General features: G+C 48.0%; 1 protein-coding gene across 1 annotated transcript in view; it reads left to right on the top strand.

The window, feature by feature from the left end:
* Positions 1 to 23,838, top strand: part of ESAM (endothelial cell adhesion molecule) — a 62,073-nt gene that overhangs the window by 20,233 nt on the left and 18,002 nt on the right. The gene's annotated exons all lie outside the window — the stretch shown is intronic.

Raw genomic sequence — 23,838 nt, 5'->3', positions numbered from 1 at the left:
GACACAGCGATGCTTCCCAGCCATATTCTACACATGATCTCACCACTTCTGGGGTTTCTTGAAGCCTGCAAAATGTTTCAGGGGGTTCTCAATGGCAAAAAAGCTGAGAAGGGTAGTATATATATATATACTGGCTTCAAAGCCCGGGCCTTGAAGAGGGTCCCTAAGAACAGGCCTTGAAAGGGTCCCCTTCCCTGGGCCCTGGCCAGGCAGCTTACGGTGGCCTTGGGCAGCAACAGAACTCCTTAGCAGTCGGCTAGTCAGCTCCTTAGCAGTCCTTAATGAGCAATCAGCAGGCCCAGCCTAGCAGGCCAAGAGGCCGTTGTTAGCAAGCCCTCCACCATGATCCTTTGCCCAGGGCGTCTCCCCTTACCTGCTGCTGGCTCCAGGCACTGATGCGTCTGAGAGCAAAGAGGCTAGAATCCAGGGACGGAAGAGCTGCAGGGGCAGGGCCAATCAGGGCCAATCAGGGCAAAGCTGGCTGCATCCTGATTGGCCCTATTCCAACTTGGACATCCGGACATGTCCCACCCCCTAGGCTGTTCCATAAATATATAGAGGAACAACAATGGATAAGGATATATATATATATATATATATATACATACACATACACACACACACACATATACATGTGTGTGTGTGTGTGTGTGTGTGGTAAACATTTATTGGGTGAACTGACCATATATGGTCATGTTCGCCCTGCCATCCTTCCCCTAAATGGCTAATGATGGGCTTGGAAGGGGTGGGGAGGGGCCCCGGGTGGGCATGTACACAGCTATGCTTCCCTACCATTTTCTGCGCAATTGCATCACTTCTGGGGTTTCTCGGAGCCTGAAGAATATTTAGGGGGGGTTTCAAAGGTAAAAAAGTTGAGAAAGGCTGATATAGGATCTGACCAAAGTATGCAAGCATGAACTGCCCTCCTAGAGTCTGTTTGTTGCTGCTAGGAAGGAAACAGGGTGGGGCCAGAACTGGCAGTCAGCAGCCGCCAAGCATAAATGAAGAAGTCCAGCCTTTGGTCCTTGTTGACTTCTAGTAGAAGCAGAGACAGCAGCAGCAGAGGAATGGGGCGACCTAGAACTTAACCAAACAAAGTTTGAGTCCCGGGACACCTTTTAGATCAACAGTTTCATTCAAGGTTTAAGCCTCCAGGTTCATGCGCACTTCATCAGATAGATTTGTAATGGCAAAATGTACTTGAGATGTTATTGAAATCAGCTCGCAAAGATGCTTTTTAGCAAAAAAGGGGGGATGGAAAGAGACTTCTTGCTGCAAATTGAATAGACCTTCAGAATTGGTCTGGTCAATGGCATCCTTTTAATAGATCTCATTATGGATGGGTTTTTAAAAAAATCAACTCACACATCAGCTTGGGCTGCAGTTAATCACATTGAATCAAGTTTCACATTTAAACGATTCAAGAATGTTAAACTTAATCTCCTCTCCGGAGAGGAGCATTAAATCTCTGCAGCGGGCTGTCATGCACAGAACCAGGCAGTAGCTTCAAGGATGAGACAGGAGAGAAGCTGGGTCCTGTAACAGGTCCCTGGACCGGCTTGTCTTGCTGAGACAGGAGCTGTTGTAGCGCTGGGGCTTCAGTGCATTGCGAATAGCACCCAGCTGACTGTTTTTCTGCTCTAGCAGGTTCGTGCCTTTCCCCATTCCAATCGTTGCCCTCTCTGGGCGGCCCTGGCTAGTCTAATCTCATCAGATCTTGGAAGCTAAGGCTGGGTTAATATTTGGATGGGAGACCACCGAGGAAGTGCAGGACCACAGCACAGAGGCAAATCTCTGTGCATCTCTCGCTTTGACAGCCCCACTGCCTCGCCGTGAGTTGGCCGTGTCTTGACAGCACTTTTCTCCACCACCTTCCCATCAGCGCTGGATCAAATATTAAACCGGGTGTCTCCCAGGGTGGAGGATGAAAGCCATCCAGTGGGACCCCCCCCCCCCCCAATCTTCCTGGGCATGGTAGGAGTCTTTCTGTGTGCGAAGCCTGGCTCCTTTTAGGCAGAAACAAAATTACTCTGTGAAGGAATTCTGAGAAAGAGACTCTGAAAAGTGGGCTGGGGAGGACTGGGAGGCACTCAGAGGGCAGGAAGGTCGACGGCACCTGAGTGTCTGTGGGAGGAAAAGGGAATGAAGGCCGGCCATGTCTAGGCAGGACCACAACTGCCCAGATGGCCAGGAAGCTTTCTCCCCCCATCCCCTCTGCTGTTTAGGACCAGTGCTGAAGTTAGTGCCCTTGGAATGTGCTCTGGACCTTACAGGGATGGCAAAAAGAGTAGGGCCTCCTTCGGTTCTGGCTGTCACCATTGGATCCAGTGCAGGAAGGACTCCCTAGTGTTGGAATGGACAGTGTCTGGAGTACAAAGAAGGAGACTCAGGGGGCGGCAGGGAGACAATTAGACCGGAGAGTGAGGTTAGCACCTTCTCCCCTTAAGTGTCATTCCTTGACCGACTCCAGGTTGCTACTCTTAGAAGAAGAGCCAGCTTTTCAACACCCAGAGGGAACCCCATAGCAGCTTACAAACACCTCTCCCTTCCTCTCCCCACAACAGACACCCTGTGAGGGAGGTGAGGCTGAGAGGGCTTTAAAATAACTGCTCTAAGAGAATAGTGACTAGTCCAAGGTCACCTTGCAGGTTTCATGTGGAGGAGGCATGGGGATCAAATCCAGTTCTCCAGATTACACTACACTGGCTCATATTATCCAGCTTCTTCTTGGAAGTTCCACATTTGGGCTCACTCCACACACTTTTGGATAATGTACTTTCAATGCACTTTAGAAGCAGCTGAAAGTATATTGTCCAATGTGTGTGGAATGAGCCTGCTCTTTCTCTCAGCTACTGGCATAATTAGGACGCTTTCTCTGTTTCTCCTCTTTAGGGTAATCTCCTTCTTCTTGGAAGTTTCATACTTTTCTCTTTTGTTTTCTCTCTCTCGTTCAGCCAGTGATGTAGTCTATGTCTCTCCTCTTTACTATCAAGTAGGTTAGTTCCTAATAAAGCTTTATCTACATTTTAATCAGGTTGTGCATCGTTGCTGTGTTAATTAGTCTGCCAACACAGAGGAGGAGGAGGTTAGTTTCCATTGATGCATTAGGAGTCCTCCCTATTTTAATTTCCAAATTGTGTATTCATTAATGTGAATTTATTTATTCATGTATAGCTTTTTGTGCATATTTATAGCCTCCTTTTCTCCCCTGGGGCAATCCAAAACAATGCAGAGAGAAAGGAATGAAAACCAGCAAGAAAGGAGAGAAGAGAGTGTGAAACCGATCTTTCTCTCTCTGCTGGCTGATCTTCCACTCAGCCCTAGGCTAAACGTCCTTCAGTGAATAAAGGACTTCCACTCTCCTGGTAAGCCTGTGCACATTAATATTATACTGCAAGCACCCCCACCCCAAGCCTACAGTCTTAATGTGCTCATGAGGCTGCATCCAGAGTTTTTAAAGCAGTTGACGATTTGGCAATTCTTAGTGTATTGTTATATATGGTTGCATCAAGAGTCTTTGCATGGCGGCCTTCCAGTGCATGGGAAAGGATGTGAGCATCAGTGAAAACTGCATAAAAATAAACTTGGTGTGGTCATATGGACAAGGAGGAGAAATGTAAATGAACTTAAGTTGCGGCAGATGTTCCATTTCTGGTGTTAGTTTTAGACATTCAATCAAATAAAGAAGAACAGGGTGGAATTCCTCAACCATCACGGAAAGGAATGTGAGAAATCCATTTCTGCCTAATGGAGATTGCTAGTTCTAGAGGACTTCCAGCCACTCCCTGCAAAGGAAAGTGAAAAATGACCCTGCTGGGCCACAGTCCAAGAGAGCCAGTGTGGTGAATTGCCTGAGGTGCTTTGCTAGGGTCCAGGAGACCAGGGTGTAAACTGCACGGAGCTTTTATTCCAACCCCAGATCGATTCAGTCCCTGCCCTCTACACAGAATGCAATTTCCGTTGGGATTTTGGGCGATTTTAATTTTCCCTCTACACCGAGCAGGAGTGATCTGGAGTGACCCTACCTTTATTGTGCCATATCTCAGACTGCTTTTAAGCCTGAATATCCAGCTTGGGAAAGAAAGCTCCGGATTGGGAAAGAAAGCTCTGTGGTAGAAAACCTCTGATAGGCTACACCTGGTCAAGTGACATGCTTGCCTTAAAGGAGAAGCCCCTAATTTCTCTCAACTTCTGTTGGTCCTGGATTTTTCCTCCCTCCTCTGCCTTTTTCGATCCTCTCCCCCACCCCTCCAAGAAAAGAAAGAGGCTCCCTGCCTGGCTCCTCTCTCCCCCCCCCCCTTCAAGAAAAGAAAGAAAGAGGCTTGGCTCCCCGCCCCCCCCTTCTGAGCCTCCCTAACCATGTGCAGAATACTTTCCTGTTTCAATGGGGAGGGGGAGGGGAGGAAGAATCGAGTTCAAAGCGATCTGAATTCAACAGGATTGACAATGGAATAAAAAAAGTAAGTGCAGACTCTGCCCTAGCTTCAGGTTCCTGTTGAGCAGTAAAGCTTGCTATGTGCTCTAAGGCAATTCCCTCTCAGCAGAACTGACTCTAAAGGGTTGTTTTAAGGATGAAAGGAGGAGGAGAGAAATATGTAGGCTTCTTGGAGCTCCACGAAGGGAGGAAGAGATAAAAAGATACTGGAGGTAGATTATTTATAGAGTTCTTTTGCTTGAGGTCAACCAGACTTTTACTAGTATGACCGATACCCATTGCTACTTTCTGGAAAGTCAGAATAAGTACCAAATTCTAGCAGGCTTTACCCATCAGATCCCTGCCCTGATTCCGCCTGACCCTGCTCTGATGTGCCAGGTGGATCACGTCTGGATTTTGCTTACTAAGATTTTAGTAAGGGGGCCCTTGTGTTGAAATCCAAAACTTGGCATTTGTAGTCAGAGTTGTGGCTGTCGAGTTTGAGAGAATCTGTGCAAGCTTTAGTTCTCCGCTGCAAAAGACCACCATTAGTATTTTGTTAATTCAGGTAATACTGCCGAGGCCTGCAGTGCTGTGTCCAGTCTGGGCATACCATACATCGAAAGCGTGTTCAGAGGAGAAAGGAAAGGAATTCTCAGGGCTGATGGCCAAGCTTCCAGGGAGCAGAGGAATTTGTCTTAATCTTCTGCACCTGATCCTGTTGGGATTATTGCGTGAGTTGGGTTTTTTTTGGTGTGTGTGGGGGAGTTGTAAGGTTTCTTTGATGGACTCAAGGGAGGGCAAGGATTACTCTCTGCAGACAGAACCGGAGACATTCCCCTGTCTAACCTGGGCACAAGGTTATTCATGGCTGTTAGAGCAACAATGTTTTCCCTAGCCTCCCTGTATTGAAATGAGAAACAAGACAGTATTTTCAAATGGGTAGCCGTGTTGGTCTGAAGCAGCACAATAAAATCAGAGTCCAGTAGCACCTTTAAGACCAACAAAGATTTCTTCATGAATGTGTGGGCGAATCAAGGAAGTGGCTGTTTTTAAATACTTAGTAACTGAATGAGACTCCTCTGAATCAAGGGCGGGGATCTTGCCCTACAATGTCGCTGCTACAATAGTCACAAAGCCCTGGCATTTCTGGTGGCACGTTAAACGGTGCCAGGAACAGGGGGAAGGTTCCAGAAAAGGGCACTTCCTGTTTGAGGATTTCTGCCCTTGCTAATTGTGGAGGGCGTCTCTTTATTTTTAAAGGGGGGGGGGAACTTTGATTGCAGCACTATGATTAGTTACTTCCGTACCTGGGCGTGGTTCCTAATTTTTCCGCACAAATGCCACAACAAATCATCCCATTATTAAAAGGAAATCATGGTGTTTAAACATAGTCATGAAAAATGAGTTAGCCTGCTGGTGCCTGCTGAGCCAAGCAGGTGAATCAAAATAGGCTGTAGATCTTTTTACTGCTCTGTTGTAGGCATGTCAGCTTATTTCCCCCCTTTCCTGTCAACAGCGGTCAGCGGCTGATTATGAATTACTGTGCTAGGCTGTAGGCATGTCTGCAAAGGGCCGGAGTGTGGAATAGGCATGGGTGTGCTGCCCCCAATCTCAGCTGCTGTGGATTCATTTTCAAGTCAGAACAGAACGCTCACAAGGCCTGTGTTTGCAGGGCCTTCTCTGCGGTATCAGAAACCACGAAAAAGACGGGTTCTCAAGTGGCCAATTCTGGGCTGGGAAGTTCCTGGAGTGTTGGGGGGATGTGGAGTCCAGAGAGGCCATGGTTTGAGAATAAGGGTGCCAGTCCCCTGAAATTATAACTCATCTCCAGGCGACAGAGTACAGTTCCCCTGGAGGAAATAGTGGCTTTGTAGGGTGGACTCCATAGCATGGTACTCCACCGAGGTCCCTCCCCATCCCATAACTCCACCCACTCCTGGGTCCACCCGCAGGTATTTCTCAACCCAGAGCTGGCAACCCTATTTGAAAAGGGGATGGACCTCAGCAATTAAAACAGCATAAAAATACTAAATAACAAAACAAAACCAGCAAACGGGAGGGTTTTTGATTCCTGTTTGACTTCCTATTATAACTGTTCCACATTTCAAATTGTTAACCTGGCCCCATTGTGCTCCCCATCAGACCTAAGTTCCTAGTCCTCAGGGCCCTGTTTCTTTAATAATTTGCCATAAGTGCGGAAAGTGAAGAATGTGATATTAGCCTGGGGTGTGACATTTTCCTTCCTGAGCCAGGGCTGCAAAGGGCCATTTGAATATGTATGGATGATGTTTTGGGAAGTAACTGAAACCAGAGGATGCCTCTGTTGAAATTTTAGCGATCAGAGCAACTGGCCTTGTATGTCCCTCTCTTCTCAGCAGACCATACAAGAGCCTTGTTGCATCAGACCAAAGGACTTTCTAGTTTAGCATCCCGTTTCAATTGACAACCAAATGCCTCTAGGGGCAACCCACATGAGGCAGGAAGGAATCTAAAGATGTCCCCCTTGCTGCCTCCCCCTGCCCCAAATGCTGTTCCCCGCTGCTCAAAGCTGTTTCTGGACGGAGAGGCTTCATTTAGCCACCATAGCTAATAGCGGCTGATAAGAACTGAACTTTCTGAAAGTGTGCAATTCCCCCTTTAAAGCCTATGAGCCAGCGGCCAACACCCCAGCTTACTTTGTAAGTTAGTCAAGCCTTGTGTGAAGGACCCGAGCATTTACTTTGTCACAGAACCCTTTTAAAGCGTGACTTCGACAGAGACCTGAATAAAACCCACCCACTGTGGAAATGCTCTGACCTTTCCAAGTGGCCGGTACAAGTTTCAGACGAGGGGAGGCCGGCAGGGGAGAGAGGATGACATTCTGGTTGCTCAGCCTCACCTGGGAGCCGTCCTTCATTTTGCATTACTTTCTATCGAGGGGCGACCAAGTAGGGCATTTTTAATAACTCCTGCTGATGGCCTATCATCCCATGATGAGTTGCAAATCAATAAATCATGTGCAAAGTGCCGTTATCTAGGCCAGTGCATATCAGCATCTGCGTTCGAAGAATATTTCCAGGCGGGGAGTGCCGGAGCCTGCCGCAGCCTCGGTGCCGGCTCTCTTTCGCTCTCTCTCTCTATTTAAGAGTTGTTTTTGGCTGGTGTGAGAAAAATACGATTCCGTCTCCTTGCACCAGTAGAAGGAAATGGAACGAAGTGTTTGACGGGAATTCTCTTCTCTCCTCGCGTCCCCCGTAGCGCTTGTTACCATCTATGGCCTTAGAAAGGGAGGTAGCGTTGATTGCGAAATAAAAATTGCCTGGAAAAATGTTGCACACTGCGTTCAGGAGATGGTAACATCCATCATATTCTCTGCCAGCTCGTGACCAACATTCTTCAATTTTTGGAAGCGGCTCCATAGCACGCTCCACTGCAGTGCTAAGTTTTAAGTCTTTAGGCCTGTGTGTATTCCGTGATAAGGCGCAAATACGGAATACGGCAAGCTGAGCGAGGAATTCAGCCTCCTGGTTTACTGACAATCCACCTTGAAGTTCTGTACGTTACTCCTGTTGCTGGGTGAACCTCTGTGCTACACTAAACATAGACGATAGCTCATACTTACGGAATTTATGGCTGGGGCTGGACACATGAACGAAGGGGAGTTGCTGCTGCAGTTCGGAGCTTGTGTTTATGTTTCTCCTCTCTTTTGTAATGTGTAATTTTGGGGCATGCAAGGTGTCACATTTTGTGCACCTGCCCTCACTTGTCAGTAACATGGAGTGATGCTAGCTCTGGACTGGGAAACAGCTGGAGATTTGGGTGTGGAGAGTGAGGAGGGTGGGCTTGGGGGAGGGGAGGGGCTTCAGTTAGGGCTGCCAGCTCTGGGTTTGAAAATTTTGCTGGAGATTTTGCAGGGTGGAACCAGGAGTGGCTGGAAATTTGGATGCGGAAGGACCTCAGTGGAGTACATTGCTGATCTGTCACCTGGAGATGAGCTGTTATCCGCGGGGGATCCCAAAACTTCAATGCCATCAAGTCCAACTTCTATAATGCTGATCTCCAGATGGACTGGTCTCTGTTGCCTGGAGATGGGTTGCAATCCCAGGAGATCTCCAGCCATCACCTGGAGGTTGCCATCGAAGAGAGACTGTCGATAGAAGTGAGATGCAAGCCAAAAAGAGAATTGACAGAGTCTTTGTCAATTTGGGAATAAATCTGTTTATTGGGCTACCATTGTCGATTCTCTATTTGGCTACCACCTGGATGTTAGCAAGCCGAGGTAATACACCGCATGATGTCCCGCCACACATTTCCAACAGACACCCTGTGAGGTAGGTGAGGCTGAGTGAGAAGAAGAAGAAGAAGAGTAGGTTCTTATATGCTACTTTTCTCTACCAGAAGGAGCCTCAAAGTGGGTTACAATTGCCTTCCCTTCCCACAAAAGACACCCTGTGAGGGAGGTGAGGCTGGGAGAGCCCTGATATTACTGCTTGGTCAGGAAACTTTCTCCATTTGTCAATCCAGGTGTGCATTCTCTCTCTAGGCCGAAGCTCGGGGGGGGGGGGTGAGAGAGATGCTGACATTTTCTGCGGGAGCAATCCATGAGGCTTGCCGAGAAAGTCCATCCTCAAACCGTGGTCTGATGCTTCATTTTTTTTTAAAGACTCCTCTTTTATAAGGCAACAACAGAAAAACCCCTGAGTGATCATTCGTGTGATGTGTTTAGAACCGTGAAAGGTGAACAATCTCCCTGAAGCATTGTTTGGGAAGGAGATGTCTGACAACGGAGCCAGTCTTTGACGCACACCTGTCGATACATTTGCAAAGCCGAGTTCTCACATCCACTAAGCACATGACGCCGCCTTAGCCTGAGTCAAGACACTCGGTTTATCAAGGTCAGTTTTGTCAATTCTGACTGGCAGCAGCTCTCCCGGGTCTCGGCTAGAAGCCTTTCACTTCACTTGCTGCTGGAACCTTTTCGCTGATGATGCCGGGGTTGAACCTGGGACATCGGGCGTGCAGAGCTGGTGCTCTGCTACGGAGCCAGGTCACTCCCTTGATTCTGATCGTGCTTTCAGCTCTCTGGGCCTGGGGATGCAGAGTCAGGAGAGGCCGACTGCTGGCTAGACCAGTGTGGGCCTCATTCGCATGACAGGGCCCCAGCTAACACAGAGATTTTTAGGCGTCTTAGGCTAGGGTGGGAAACCTCTGTACATCTTCTTCCTATTGCATGGGGAAGGTGCAGAAGATGGAAGGAAGAAGGTAGTTCCCTTGGTGGGCTGCCCAGTTGGGGTGGGATGCTTCTTGAGGTTACTTCTTTCTGTGGCGCACCCCACCAGGCAAGGGGGCAGCAGCAGGACTGGTAGGTGCCCCCGGGGATTGTCTAGGTCTGCCTAGTGGGCAGGCTAGCCCAGTGTGCATGGCAGAATTATGCACAATGCCCCAACACAGAGAATCCTAGAAATTGGATGGAATCTCCAGGGCCATCTAGTCCAACACTCTGATCTGCAGAATGCAGGGAATTCACAACTACCTGCCCACCCACAGTGACCTTGGTTCCATGCCCAGATGATGCCCACCCCCAATAGAAAGTGGCCAGTCTGGCTTGGAAGAAATTCACTTCCTGGTCCCAAAGAAGTGATTGGCATTTCCCTGGGCATGCAAGAAAGGGCCAAGCACTAACACAGTCCCTTCTGCCCACCCACTCATAAGCTGCCAGTTGAGTGTAGTGGTTAGGAGTACTGGTTTATAATCTGTTGAGCTGGGTTCGATCCCTGCTCCTCCACGTGCAGCCAGCTGGGTGACCTTGGGCTGGCCACAGCACTGACAAAGCTGTTCTGATGGCGCAGGAATATCAGGGCTCTCTCAGCCTCACCCGCTTCACAGGGTGTCTGTTGTGGGGAGAGGAAAGGGAAGGCGATTAAACCAGCCACTCTAGTAAGAGTGCAGGGCTAAAATAGGCCAGGACCAACAACAGTTTGTATTCCCCCAAGTAAGCACTTTGTGGCAGGGCATTTTTGACTCTTTAAAATGACATGGGGGAAGCAGAAAAGAGCCTCTCATTACCCCTATGTAAGGTTGCCAACTCTGCATTGGGAAATACCTGGAGATTTTGGGGGTGGGACTGAAAGTGGTTGGGGTTTAAGGTGGGAAGGGTCCTAAGTGGAGTATCATGCTATGGAGTCCCCCCTCCAAAGCATCTATTTTCTCCAGGGGAACTGATCTCTTTAGTCTGGAGATGAACTGTGGAACCGGGAGATCTCTAGGCCCTACCTGGGGACTGGCATCCCTACCCCCGTGCCACTGTACCTGGCAGAATCAGGCCCCTGTGGCGGGTCTTTAGGTGGAAGAGGAAACGTCTTCCTTTTGCACAACAGAACCTTTTTTTCCTTTTGCACAACTTGTTCCAGAATTTTGTTCTGCTTTTTGGTCTGCTGAACGATTTTAGCAGATGTGTGAACGGAATGGTTTGAAGGTGCGCTATGTTTGCTAATCTGGAATGATTTCCATGGAAACTCATACAACGGTTGCAAACTTAGAGGATATTTTAAGCCTGGTTAACTTGCCCTCGAGGAACTGTGGCCACTGTAGTGTGCGTGTTTTTTTGGGGTTTTTTTTGCAAAAGCAACAACTATTCCCTAACCCCTCTTAGGCAATCTGTTGCTTGACTTTCCTGAATTCCCACATCCAGTCCCTTCAGGGTTCAGTTACTCTGGTGTAGTGGTTAAGAGCGGTAACCTCTAATCTGGAGAACTGGGTTTGATTCCCCACATGTAGCCAGCTGGGTGATTTGAGGCCAGTTAATTCTCTCAGAGCTCTCTCAGCCCAACCTACCTCACAGGATGTCTGTTGTGGGGAGAGGAAGGGAAGGCCATTGTAAACTGCTTTGAGACTCCTTCAGGTAGTCAAAATCGTGGTACAAAAAAACAGTTCTTCTTCTTCTCCTTCTCCTCCCAGAAGATGACAGCTGAGGACAGACAATTATCTGAAGCCACAGAGAGCTTGTTTGGGGTTCTGTTACGCGTCTCTGTTGAAACGTAAAAGGACAGATGGTGCATTAGTCTAACATTGCTTAAATCGGCTCTTCGTACAACTATAACAGACAGATCGCAGTTTTCATGAATCACAGTAGTTCAGCTTGTCGTGCAATCGTCTTGGGTTCCTTGCTCCTCTCAAAATGTGTGTCCCAGTGAGAGAGGTGTGGGAATAGCATGCTCTCTGGGAGAAGAGCAGGACTGTAGTGGCAGTCTCCACCCTACCCCAATCTCCATGTGTTTTGCTGAATACATGAGTTGGGGGGTACACTCTTTCCCCACTTTATTGGACAAAGCTCCATGGGCATGTCCAGTTGAGCGCATGGTTGTTAGGGATGCATGGAGCAGATGCTCATACTCCCTCTCTACACTATACATCAGGGGTGGCCAAACTGTGGCTCTTTAGATGTCTATGGACTACAATTCCCATGAGCGTCTGCCAGGGGAATAGTAGTCCATGGACATCTGGAGAGCCACAGTTCGGCCACCCTTGCTATAGTCCTTCACACATTCCTTGAATGCATAAGCTACACATTGTACAAAGATCATATAATCATAGAATCATAGAATCCTAGAGTTGGAAGGGGCCACACAGGCCATCTAGTCCAACCCCCTGCTCTACGCAGGATCAGCCCAAAGCATCCTAAAGCATCCAAGAAAAGTGTGTATCCAACCTTTGCTTGAAGACTGCCAGTGAGGGGGAGCTCACCACCTCCTTAAGCAGCCTATTCCACTGCTGAACTACTCTGACTGTGAAAGATACCTGGGCATCTCCAACCTGTGGCTTCACAAGTAGCATGCATTCAGTTAAGTAATTTGTTAGCATTTCCCCATCTCCCGCTGTGATTTATCACTTCCGCTTGTCATGATAGTGTCTCCTTATATCGCCTCTTTATCTGTATCACTCTACTGTAGATGCCATGGGCTGTTAGAAGAAAAAAGCGACACAGTTCTCATGGTTTCCCTGCCCCCTGCAAGTGGGGATCCATGTAGGGAAACTTTGATGCAATGGCATCATGCGTTTTGTGTATGTGTGTGTGTGTGCTTCTAGTGATACATTACTAGGGAAATAGAAGCTGACAGAACCCACTTAACTCTTCCTAGCGTGCCATTTGAGCCACAGCATGACAAATGTGTGTGTTCACCAGGGAGTCGGGCCGGGCTGCCATTCCTCATTGAATCTGCGCTTCTTGGTGAGCCAGGTTGGCCATGCATAAGGTCCGCTGTAAGTCAAAGGCTTGCAAAGGCAGCCCTAGCTCATGTGTGCCTGCGGGTGACTTCTTTCCTAAAGCCCGCAGGCTGAGGCTGCGTCAAGTAGGCGGGGATCTCCCTGTGGGCCCCGTAAGTCAGTGGCTGTCCCCCCAAGGACCTGCTTCAGAAGCTGATGGCTTTTGCCATCTGCCTAGGCAGAGCGATCTGTCACTTCGGCCTCAAGCTGCTGGGGAGCTTCAATATTTAACTTGAAACCCAGCCAGTAAACTGGAAGCAGATTCCCTTTGGTTCCTGAGGGAACAAATAAATAAAAAGAGGCTGGGAACGATAACGGGAATAGCCTCTCTTCCCAGGCTATGGAGAGGCTGAGCCCCGTTTGTGGCGTTATTGACGTGTTTTCTTTCAAGATCCCTCCTCAGAGTTCACGTTCTTATTTGCTCTCTCTGTCCCTGTCTCTCTCTGGGTGTCTTTCCGAATGCAGCTGTGAACACACATGATGTGCAAAGCGGCATTCATGGAAGGTCTTTGAGAATGAACGACTAAGGACGCTGCCTGGGCACAGGAAGTATTTTGCGGGAATTAGGGTGCTTTTTTGCATGGCACCATGGGGGGGGGGAGAAACATCTACAGAGAGCATGATGGTGGTGACGAGGCAAGATCCTTCATTTCACACATTCACCTTTCTGCAGGGCAGGATCCCTGCAGAGAGACCACATCTGCATGTGTGAAGCCTCCCAGCGCAAATCATCGTGCGCCTTGCTCAAAGATGACTCCGTGAAGCTCAGGGATCCAGTTCTGCCTTAGCTGGAGATGTTCTATTCCAGTTTTTCATGCATGTTCCAGAAAGGTTTCGGTCTCATAAAAGCATTTAGGAGCCTCACTGTGATAGAGGAACTCTTTTATATAGAAGAGGAGGCCAAAGTTAGTCCAAGAAGTGGCTAGTTAACTGGAGGTGCAATGCTCATGTGTGATACTCCTGAATACCTTTTTTTTTTGGGGGGGGGGGGAACAACACCCAGGACACTCTTCTGTTTTCATGACTTGCTTGTGGGCTTCTTGAAGTATCTGTTTTGCCAACAGGATGTTGAATTTATGTTTTAATCCCATTTAAATGCCGTACTCTTCCTCCAAGGAACTAAGAGAATTTTAAGGAGGAGGAGGAGGTGGAGTTGGTTTTTATATGCCACTTTTCTCTACCAGAAAGAATCTCAAAGTGGCTTACAATCACCTTCCCATTCCTCTCCCCACAACAGACACCCTGTGAGGGCGGTGAGGCTGAAAGAGCCCTGATATCACTGCTCGGTCAGAACTGCTTTATCAGTGCTGTGGTGAGGCCAAGGTTTCTCAGTTGGCTGCGTGGGGGGGAGTGGGGAATCAAACCCAGCTGACCAGATTAGAAGCTGCCACTCCTAACCACTACACCAAGCTGGCTCAACATGTGGCTATCCTTGTCATGTAGCCATCCATTATAGTAGTTTTGGCTTAAAGCAGTCTGAGTGGTGGGTTTTGGACCCAGGTAGTGTTGGTTAAATTCAGCACTTGGCCCAGTAGCTTCATCTAGCCTCTGGCTGGCCGTCACTCCTCCAGCAGCGGTGCTTTGCTACCTGAGATAATCCTTTGGGGATACAAGGGATGGATTTGGGGCTCTTTGCATGTCACATGTATGCTCTGCCATTTGTAGCCACAGCATACATGGTATCGTCCAAGGTCCACACATAATTTGTTCTCATTTCCTTCCTCTGGAAGGTCAGTGAACATCTGCTGGCGGTCTGTTCAAACAATTACTTGGACAAGGATTAAGCAGCAACGAGGAAAGGGTGTGTCCAAACAACTCAAAATGGTGGGCACGTGAAAAAACCCGATTGCACGCATATCCACATTGGGTAGCCCCGAATTATACCCTGCTTGAAAAGATTAAATTGGGTTTTCTGGGAATTCCTTCGCTGCAAGGCCAAAGAAGCAAATTTTTAGTGTGGAAACGGATTTAAAAGCTGACCCTTTAAAAATGCAAATCCGAACGATATCGCCAGTGCGGAAACGGTCTGATTTAGCTCCTAAGGATTTGCAAAAGGAAGGGAAGGGCTGTGGTTGGGGCAAAGCTAACTGTGGTTCCTGCCAGTAGGATTGCTTTTAGGGAACTTCACATGTGAGCCTGTTCCTTGGATGTTCTTTCCTTTCCCTCCTTGATGTTCCTGCTCTCCCAGTCTCTGGACTATTAGCACAGTAGCTTTCCCTTCTGGCATGGATTTCTTAAGTTCTTATGTTCTTATGATGGAGTTAGCTATTATTAGGCCACCAGTCGCCCTAGCGAGTGTCCAGTGAGGGTAATCTACTGCCTTGTGTTTGCAAGCAGAAAAAGGGTCGATTCTACTACGGCTTCCTGGGCAGGACCTCTAATGAACAAAGGTTTCAGGAAACCGGAATTGTTGAAGGTTTGAATTCTGCAGGCCACTTAGGCGTTTCCCTGGCATTGTTCAAGTTGCCTTGCTGAGGACTTGGAAGTGAGTGCTTTCCTGAGAACTGTGGTTATCACCAAGGAACAGAGCTTCCTGCCCAGGAGATTGAAAGATGCTGTCAGGAAATGTTACTTAACATCTGTTGGCTGGAAGAACAAATCATACATCGTATAAGGAGCTTAAAAATATCTCAGCCTCTCTGAAAGGTTAATGCCCTCTTGGAATGTGTAATAAAAATCTTGCACTGTAACACATAGGTTGTTGCCGGATGCTAGTTGGACAAGGCGTAAGAAGGTGCAAACTGATTTTTTTCTATTGCATTGATCTAGTATTGCACGGGATTTGAATTTAAGATCTCTCTCTCTCTCTCTCTCTCTCTCTCTCTCTCTCTCTCTCTCTCTCTCTCTCTCTCTCTCTCTCTCTCTCTCTCTCTCTCTCTGTGTGTGTGTGTGTGTGTGTGTAGGTGTCACAAATAGAATGAGAAACAGGATTGCACCATCTCTTTCCAATCTGCCACCTACTATTTTCATAGTATTTTTCGCCCACAGGCTCAATGTTGGTGTGAAGGTGATGCAGTATTTGGCATGGACTAGTATATACATTCCCCTTTAACACATGTCGATGGTACCACATACAGGTCTTGCATAAGGGCTTAAAACGTGGAACAAAATCTGAGTCCTGTGGCACCTTTAAGACCAACAAAGTTTAATTTGGGGTATAAACTATCATGTGCATCCATGCGTCTTCAGGTACACACATGGCCAGTCTTTCCTGAACGACTGCTTTCCTACCACTGCCAATGCTGTGCTAGGATTTGTATTTATATTTTGAAAATACCCGTGTCAAAACATAGCATTGTAGCTGTCAAAGGACAACTTTCAACAAACCAGAAACATCCATCAAGTAAAATCTTGCTAGAATGAAGATATCTTAGTCTGGCATCAATAACTAGTCATGACGCTCAATGCAGGGAGTGAGGAGTGGTATTCCATGGTCGGGGGCCACCTCTGAAAAGAAAAAGAAGAGTTGGTTCTTATATGCCACTTTTCTCTACCTGAAGGAGTCTCAAAGCGGCTTACAATTGCATTCCCTTTCCTTTCCCCACAACAGACACCCTGTGAGGGAGATGAGGCTGAGAGAGCCCTGATATTACTGCTCAGTCAGAACAGCTTTATCAGTGCTGTGTGGAGGCCAAGGTCACCCAGCTGGCTGCATGTGGGGGAGTGCAGAATCAAACCTGGTTCACCAGAGTAGAAGCCCACACTCCTAACCACTACACCAAACTAGCTCTCACCGTCACCCAACTTACTTCTAAAACCAGTGCCTTAAAGATGGGTATTTGCTCAAAGTGGCTGGTAACTTCTAGTGATCCACTGTTTCCTCTGGGTTTGTCCAGCAGTAGATGAAGATCTGTGCCTTCAGTTGCCACAGTGGACATTGCAGTTTTACAAATCCCTGATGTAAATCCTGCTGTTGCAAGTGGTTTCCAGGCTGCAAGGATGCTTTGATGTGTCTGTAGATACACTCCTGCTCTTTAAGAGGAAGTGTAGTCATCAGGTCTTGAGCAAAAGTGCCCTGTTTAAAGACACATACCCAGACACTGGTATCTCTCCAGGGTTTCAACTAGTGGGAGTTCTTTCATAGTGCCTGGTGTCTTGAACTGGAGATGCCGGGGATTGAACCATCTGGAAGCCAAGCGTCTGCTCTTGCATTGAGACGCAACTATTTTCCACCGTTGCTTTTCTAAAGAATACTTCAGTGGTGTGCAAGGATAACAGTCAATCAAGTATGTCATGTTCTATGACAAAAGCAGCCCATCTACCGTCACCCTCTTTAAGGTCACAATTGTTTAGGCGGTAGATGGCGTGAAATTCTGAGGTTATGTGCCGAACAATGAAGGTTGCTCACAATATCTTCCTTCATGGAAGGATCCAGCCCTGTATTGCATGATCTTTGACTCCACCTTTGTTCTCTGCTTTCAAACAAAGCACTGCCCTTGATCCTGGGAGTCCCAGTGCTGCAGTCTGCAGTGGCCATGAAGTTGTATTATGGTGACCTCGAAAACTCCCGTTGACCGTTTATGCACTGGGAACTTCACTGCCCCAGCTCCTGTGCAGGAGCAAAAAATCAGGGGCAGCTGAGGTGCACCAGGCCAAATGCTCCCCCGTGTGGGTGCAGGAAGAGGTGGGGCAACCTGCCACGACTAAAACTCCAGCCTGCAGCCTGGCACGAAACCTCCAGTGCATAAACGGTCATTGGGCTGGATGCTGCACTGAGGCCCTGAGTTTCTTCCATCACGTCAGTTCCCCAACCTCCTGTGAAAAATGGCCTCTAGCATGAAGGAAAAGACTTCTACAGAATGGAGCCCGAGAGGCCTTTTGCCTTGATTTACACTGAAGAGTTTAAGCTGCCAGTCTCGTGGGAGGCTGGTGCATGCGGCCAAAGACCAGGCTGCTTTAACTCCGCAGGGCACCGAGATGGCATGAGCGGATAATGGCTGTGGGGGTGGGGATGCTTGTTAATGCATAGATTTAACATAGCCAGGGGCAGGAAGGATGCCTTGAGCTTTGATCTATGAAATAATGGAGCTGTCACTGCCCTCTCTGTGAATCTTATCTTGGGGCAGTGCCAGGTAATCAATGCTTTCATTTAGAAGTCTAGGGTTTGGACTTTTCCAGCCGTGTGTAAATTACACGGAGGAATGCTGTGGAATACTCTGGACCAGGGGTAGTCAAACTGCGGCCCTCCAGATGTCCATGGACTACAATTCCCAGGAGCCTCCTGCCAGCGAATGCTGGCAGGGGGCTCATGGGAATTGTAGTTCATGGACATCTGGAGGGCCGCAGTTTGACTACCCTTGCTCTGGACGGTCAGGGTAGAACTTAGGTGGTCTAGAGTTTATAGATATAAAAACTAGTTCCCACCACCTGTTTGTTCTTCAGAGTGTCCTGGAAAGAGAATCCAAGATGGAACTATGTGAGCTAGGTTCCCAGTGGGGAGGGTCCGAAGCAAATTAATCTTCCACTCCTAAGGCTTTCTCCCAAGCACTGTGCTCCACTGCACTTGGAAGGCCACAATGTATTGTGAGTACAGGTGTCACACAAATATGAAACTGCCTTATGCCAAATCAAACCTATCAAGCTTAGCTCTGTCTGCTTGGACTCACAGCAGTTCTTCATTAGCTCAGGCAGTGAGAGGCTTGTTTCTAAGGCCTGACATCCCCCCAACTGGGGGCTGCGGGGATTGAACCTGGGACCCTCTGCATGCAAAGTAGATGGCTTGCCACTGATCTGTGGCCCCTCCTACGCATCCCCTAGACTCCCCCCAACTTGATTCACACCATGGATCCATCTATCCTGGCGTTATGTGCTGTGCCTGGCAGTGGCTCTCCAAGGTGCTGGGCAGAGGTCTTGTAGATTGGTCCTGCCTTTTGTTTTTTGACTAGTGATGCCCAGGGACTGGATCCGGGGACTTTTGCATTGAAAGCCCTGAGCTATACTTGCCTTCTTCACTCTCCACTCCTGGCCGTGGGCAGTCTGGTGCTCCTAGGCAGGGGTCTTGCGGGAGGCTCCCAATTTGCATCACTGTGTGCAAAACCATCTCGTCTCTTTTAGAAGATAAAAGCCTGACTTCCCATTACAGCGATAAGTGTTTTGGCGGTCTCTTTGGGACTGCCAGGCTATTCAGCTGCTGCCCAAAATGTCCTCTGCCGTGTGTGAAGGTCCCTGAGTGTCACCGATTCAGGCACGAGCGTTGCAGATTTATGTCCGCAGAGGGACATGTCCCATTACTCGCACATGGATGAGCAAAGAAAAAAAAAAGCTGAAAAGTAGAGTGACCTGATGAAACTTTTAAGAAAATATATCACGGGTCCCTTAGAGCTGCATTTCCCCCCTCTTAAAATGCAGGAAACCCTCAAAAGAATTCCCCCAAAGAGATGCTTATAAGGTATCCCTAGAAAATGAGCTCATGGGGGGAAAGCTTGAAGTCTGAATGGGACTGGGAAGGCTGTGCGTTCAAGGGGAGGAAGTGCATTGATGCGGTCCCTTCTTCTCAGTCCCCCTTCCATGCATAACAGTATCGGCAGCTGCCTCCGAATTCCTTGCTGAGGTTCCATCTACTGCCATGCTCTATTCCTGATGCTCATTACCGTTTCCTACCTGGGCTCCCACTGTAATTGACGTGGCTGGCAATGGTTGCAGTAGGAGGATTTTTCAGATTGTCCATCCTATTTTAGAGAGCGGTTTGTGGCTCAGTTGGCAAAACATCTGCTTTGTCTGCAGGAGATTCCTGGTTCAGTTCAGGGTCGATACACCAAGGAAGATTCTGTAGAGGAAGTCCAGGCCAACCATCCCTGCTTCTCACTTGCCTTGAAACCCCCTTCCGAGGTGCCCATAAATCGGCTGTGCAGGTGCTGTGAAAGACCTCAATCTAAGACCCTGGAGAGCCACTGCCAGTCTGTGCTGACCCAGCTGCAGTGAGCATTTATGTTAGGAAGGTTTAACGCTCTCCGCTCTGCTGTTCTCCAAGGTAGATTTTCAGAAATGCCCCCACTCCGAATGAACATGTCCCATTGATTCTGGCTGTGTTGAAACCATCTTACGTGCATTTTTCTAAGCAACACAGATTTGATGCCGAGACGAAGACCATCTTCTTACTAGGAAACAAAAACTCTACTAGAGTTCATTGCCAAGTTTCTACAGCTGGCTGTGAGATCTCGCAACTGTTGAACCATTTATATTTTATGATGGATTTTTTTTTGTCTTCTCTTTTGTATGCCGATAAAGGCCTTCTGAGTCTGATTCTGAGGTAGCTTGATGTGATTTGACTTGTTGCCCCAGAGGGCTGGACCAGAACCAATTGGTTGAAAATAATTCAAAAGAATTTTCAGCTAAACATCTCGAAGAAGTTCCTGACAGTGAGAACGGTTCCTCCGTGGAACAGGCTTCCTTGGGAGCTGGTGGGTTCTCTGGAAGTTTTTAAGCAGAAGCTAGATAGCCATGTGACCGAAATGTTGATTCTGTAAACAGGGCTGTGTCAGTGCTTGGCTCTTATGGCCCTTTCTTGCATGACCAGGGAAATGCCGATCGTCACTTTGGGGTCGGGAGGTGAATTTCCTCCAGGCCAGACTGGCTAGGGATTCTGGGGGAGGGGGGGAGGTTGGAGGGGATATAGTTTGGGCATGGAATGGGGGTCACTGTGAGTGGACAGGTAGTTGTGAATTTCCTGCATTGGGGGTTGGACTAGATGACCCTGCGGTCCCTTCCAATTCCGTGATCCAGTGCGATTTATATTGGCTGAACCCTGAATCTAATCAGCATCTGTATTGGAGGCCCTACATCACTGAGAATTAATGGGCTCACACTTTGCTTTGCTAGACTGACGCTTACTTGCTGGGAATTAGATTTACGGAGAGTCTCATATGTAATTGCCGCGAAGAGCCAGCCTTTCTCGTTCACACCTGTGCTCGGAGAAAGGGGCAGCCCCCCAAGCAGGAGCGATCTACCTCTCCTCTTCCGACAATGCCCTATTGACCTCTCCTCCGTAGATAATTCCACCGCTGATCCTTCTCTTGCGCTGCCCCCAAATAATCTCTCTAGCTGTATAGATTTCTGCAATTAAGCCAGCTTGCCCCTGCTGGTGGCAGAAGTGCATTTTCCCCAAGACACAGTCGGGAGTTCACAGCCGGTGACGCCGTCACTCCGTGTTCGAACCTGTTAATATTTCCCGATGCTTTGCTTATGGTTGGTGTCGTCAGATTTGCGGGGAGTGGTGGTGGCAGCGCCTGCGTTTGCTGTTGCCATGAACATCACAGTGACAGGTGGCCTTTTTCGCTTTGGGCTATCTCCAAGGAAACGAGTACAGATCTTTCTACTCATCTGAGTTAAAATACCATTTAAGAAGAGGGGAAGGCGTGTACAAAGAATCCCTCCTGCAGATTGCCCTGTGAAAAACCAGCTTTATAGGTTTAAAGAAGAACAAAAGGGGGAACTGTGGCTTTTAAAGTTTTCGCTTGCCCTTCGCCAGGTTTGGAACCCACCGATTCGGCACATAACCTTTTGCTGGAGTGGTATAGTGGTTAAGAGCAGTAGACTCTAATCTAGAGCATTGGGATGGATTCCTTGCTCCTCCACCTGAAGCCTGCTGGTTGATCTTGGGCCTGTCTAGATGTGGGGAGAGGAAGGGAAGGAGATTGTAAGCTGCTTTGAGACTCTTTAGGGTAGAGAAAAGCAGGGTATAACAACCAACTCTTACTCTTCCTCCTCCTCTTCCTCCTTTCCATATTTGAATATCTCCTGATTGATTCATTCGAGATCACCCTCTTTTGAGAGGAAACCACCTTTCTAAAGTTATCATTCCAGACATCCAGAGTATTTTCCTACCATTGGTGCTTCTGCTGTGTGGAAATATAATTTCTTCCATACACCTGATGATCAGGACATGTGATTCTTCCAACTGCTAGTGCATCTATTCCTCCTGTAATTGTTGTGTAGAGAGTTCACATGACAACTCTTTGCTAAGAACAAGATAGAATAAGTTGCATAGTTGTCTGGTTCTGTATTTTTTTGTTGAAAAAGCAACATTGCACTGTTGAAACAGCCACTCCAAGTAGTCAGTGGTTAGAATCATATAATCATAGAGTTGGAAGGGACATCCTGGGTCATCTAGTCCAGGGGTAGTCAACCTGTGGTCCTCCAGATGTTCATTGGCTGGCAGGGGCTCATGGGATTTATAGCCCATGAACATCTGGAGGACCACAGGTTGACTACCCCTGATCTGGAGGACAACCGGTTGACTACCCCTGATCTAGTCCAACCCCCTCCCCACATTGCAGGACACTCACAACCCTCTCACTCATCCACTGTCACCTGCCACCCCCTTGAACCTTCACAGAATCCACCTCTCCATCAGATGGCTCTCCAGCCTCTGTTTAAAAATTTCCAAAGATGGAGAACCCACCATCTCCTGAGGAAGCCTGTTCCACTGTAAAAACCTAATTATCTCATAAAAACCTAATTATCTCCCCAAACTTTGTTTCCTCGTGTTATACCTTTGTTTGAATGCTACGTTTCCCAGCCAAATTGCACTGAATCTTTTTATCATGTTTTTATCTTGCTGGGTATAATTTTGTCCCCTCGTTTAGGACCTTTGATAGCAGCTGCTCCAAGCATTTTTTCTCCCCACAAGAACTGCAGTTCACAGCCCTCAAAGCAAATAAAGAACTAAATGCTGTCACTCACGGCTGCTGGAACAACAAGATAACAAACCTCAGGAATGTAGCTGCCCTTTTTACAATGCCTACCTGTGTATTTTCTTATACTCTGGGCACAGCAGAGAACCTGAAAAGGTTTGGAACCCCAGGTCTTCATGCACCTCAGCCTTGGCCTTTGCCCTGCTCCATGTGGAGCTGGGTTTGGGGCTATGTTGGGAGTTTCACTGAACAAAATGCCACAGTGTGGAGTCCAGCACTCAGAAAGTATAATTCCAGGGCAGCATCAACGTCATGGGTTACCTACTTGCTTTTGGGCCTACTTCAAGGTACTGGTTATTACCACTCAAGTCTGGCCTTCTCATGTGCATCAAAGTGGCATCTCACACTAAACTCCCACTCCTGCATTCTACAAACAGACTTCTCCTTACAGTTACCTTTATCTGGACCCAGGTGGGTAGCCGTGTTGGTGTGAAGCAATAGAACAGGAGTGGCCAAACTGTGGCTCTCCAGATACTACAATTCCCATGCGTCCCTGCCAGCTGGAAATTGTAGTCCATAGACATCCAGAGAGCTGTAATTTGGCCACCCCTGCAATGGAATGAAATTTAAGACTTTTTCCTTCTCTGAACTGTTGGTTTAGCAGCACTTACATTACAGGATTTTCCTGGGGTAGGTCCAGTACTTTGGAATGGCATTACTAGAGTGGATGCAGCAGACCTCTTCGATTGCTGCATTTAGGAAGACCGATTTATTTCAGGGGGCACTTGGTGGAATGTAAACCTTTTAGGCAGCTCTGGCAGGGTTTCTTTGTTTTTATCTGGTTGGTGTTTTGTGTGCACCCTTGTTAACTTCATGTTGCTGCTAGAGGCTTTGAGTTGAAGGAGATAAGGTGGGACATAAACTCTTTTAAATAAATTGGCCCTAAGTGTGTTACTTAGAAGTCTTTCTGAACATGAATGTGTTTTAAGGCCTGGTCATTGGGTACGATTGCCAACTTCCAGTCGGTAAATCCCTGCAGATGTTGTGGCAGAGCCTGGGGAGGATGGAATTTGGGGGAAGGGAGTAAACTCTGCAGAGATATGATGCCATAGAGTCCCTCCTCCATACTGTCCCTGCTTTCCAGTGGAACGGACCTCTCCATAGTCTGGAGATGACATCATTCTGGGTGAACGCCAGGCACCCCCTGGAGGTTGGCATCCCAGTCAGCGGGACTCACATTGCAGGGTGGGAAAGGCCACTCTGTGGTTGTGATCCTGTTTGAATCTGCAGGCAGCTGATAGGAAGGAGCCAGATGCTTCAAACAGACCGAGATGCCTTATCACGCAAGACGTTTAAATGCAGCTTCCTGTTGTTGTCTCAGCCGTTTCCAGCATTATTTTCTCCTTTTGACCAAAGTGCTGGGTGGAAACGGCTGGACTTGATGTCAGAGAACTGTTCCTGTGAGGCAGGAGGGGGGGCGTCTCAACGCCATTGTCTTACTTCCGCCCTCTAAATGCTTGGCCTTGGGAGGCAGGAAATCCCTTCCAT

This window comes from Paroedura picta, chromosome 12 (assembly GCF_049243985.1).
Source record: "Paroedura picta isolate Pp20150507F chromosome 12, Ppicta_v3.0, whole genome shotgun sequence".
NCBI lineage: Eukaryota > Metazoa > Chordata > Lepidosauria > Squamata > Gekkonidae > Paroedura > Paroedura picta.
Note: the sequence above shows the minus strand (reverse complement) of the source record. Positions and strands in the feature narration are given on the sequence as shown.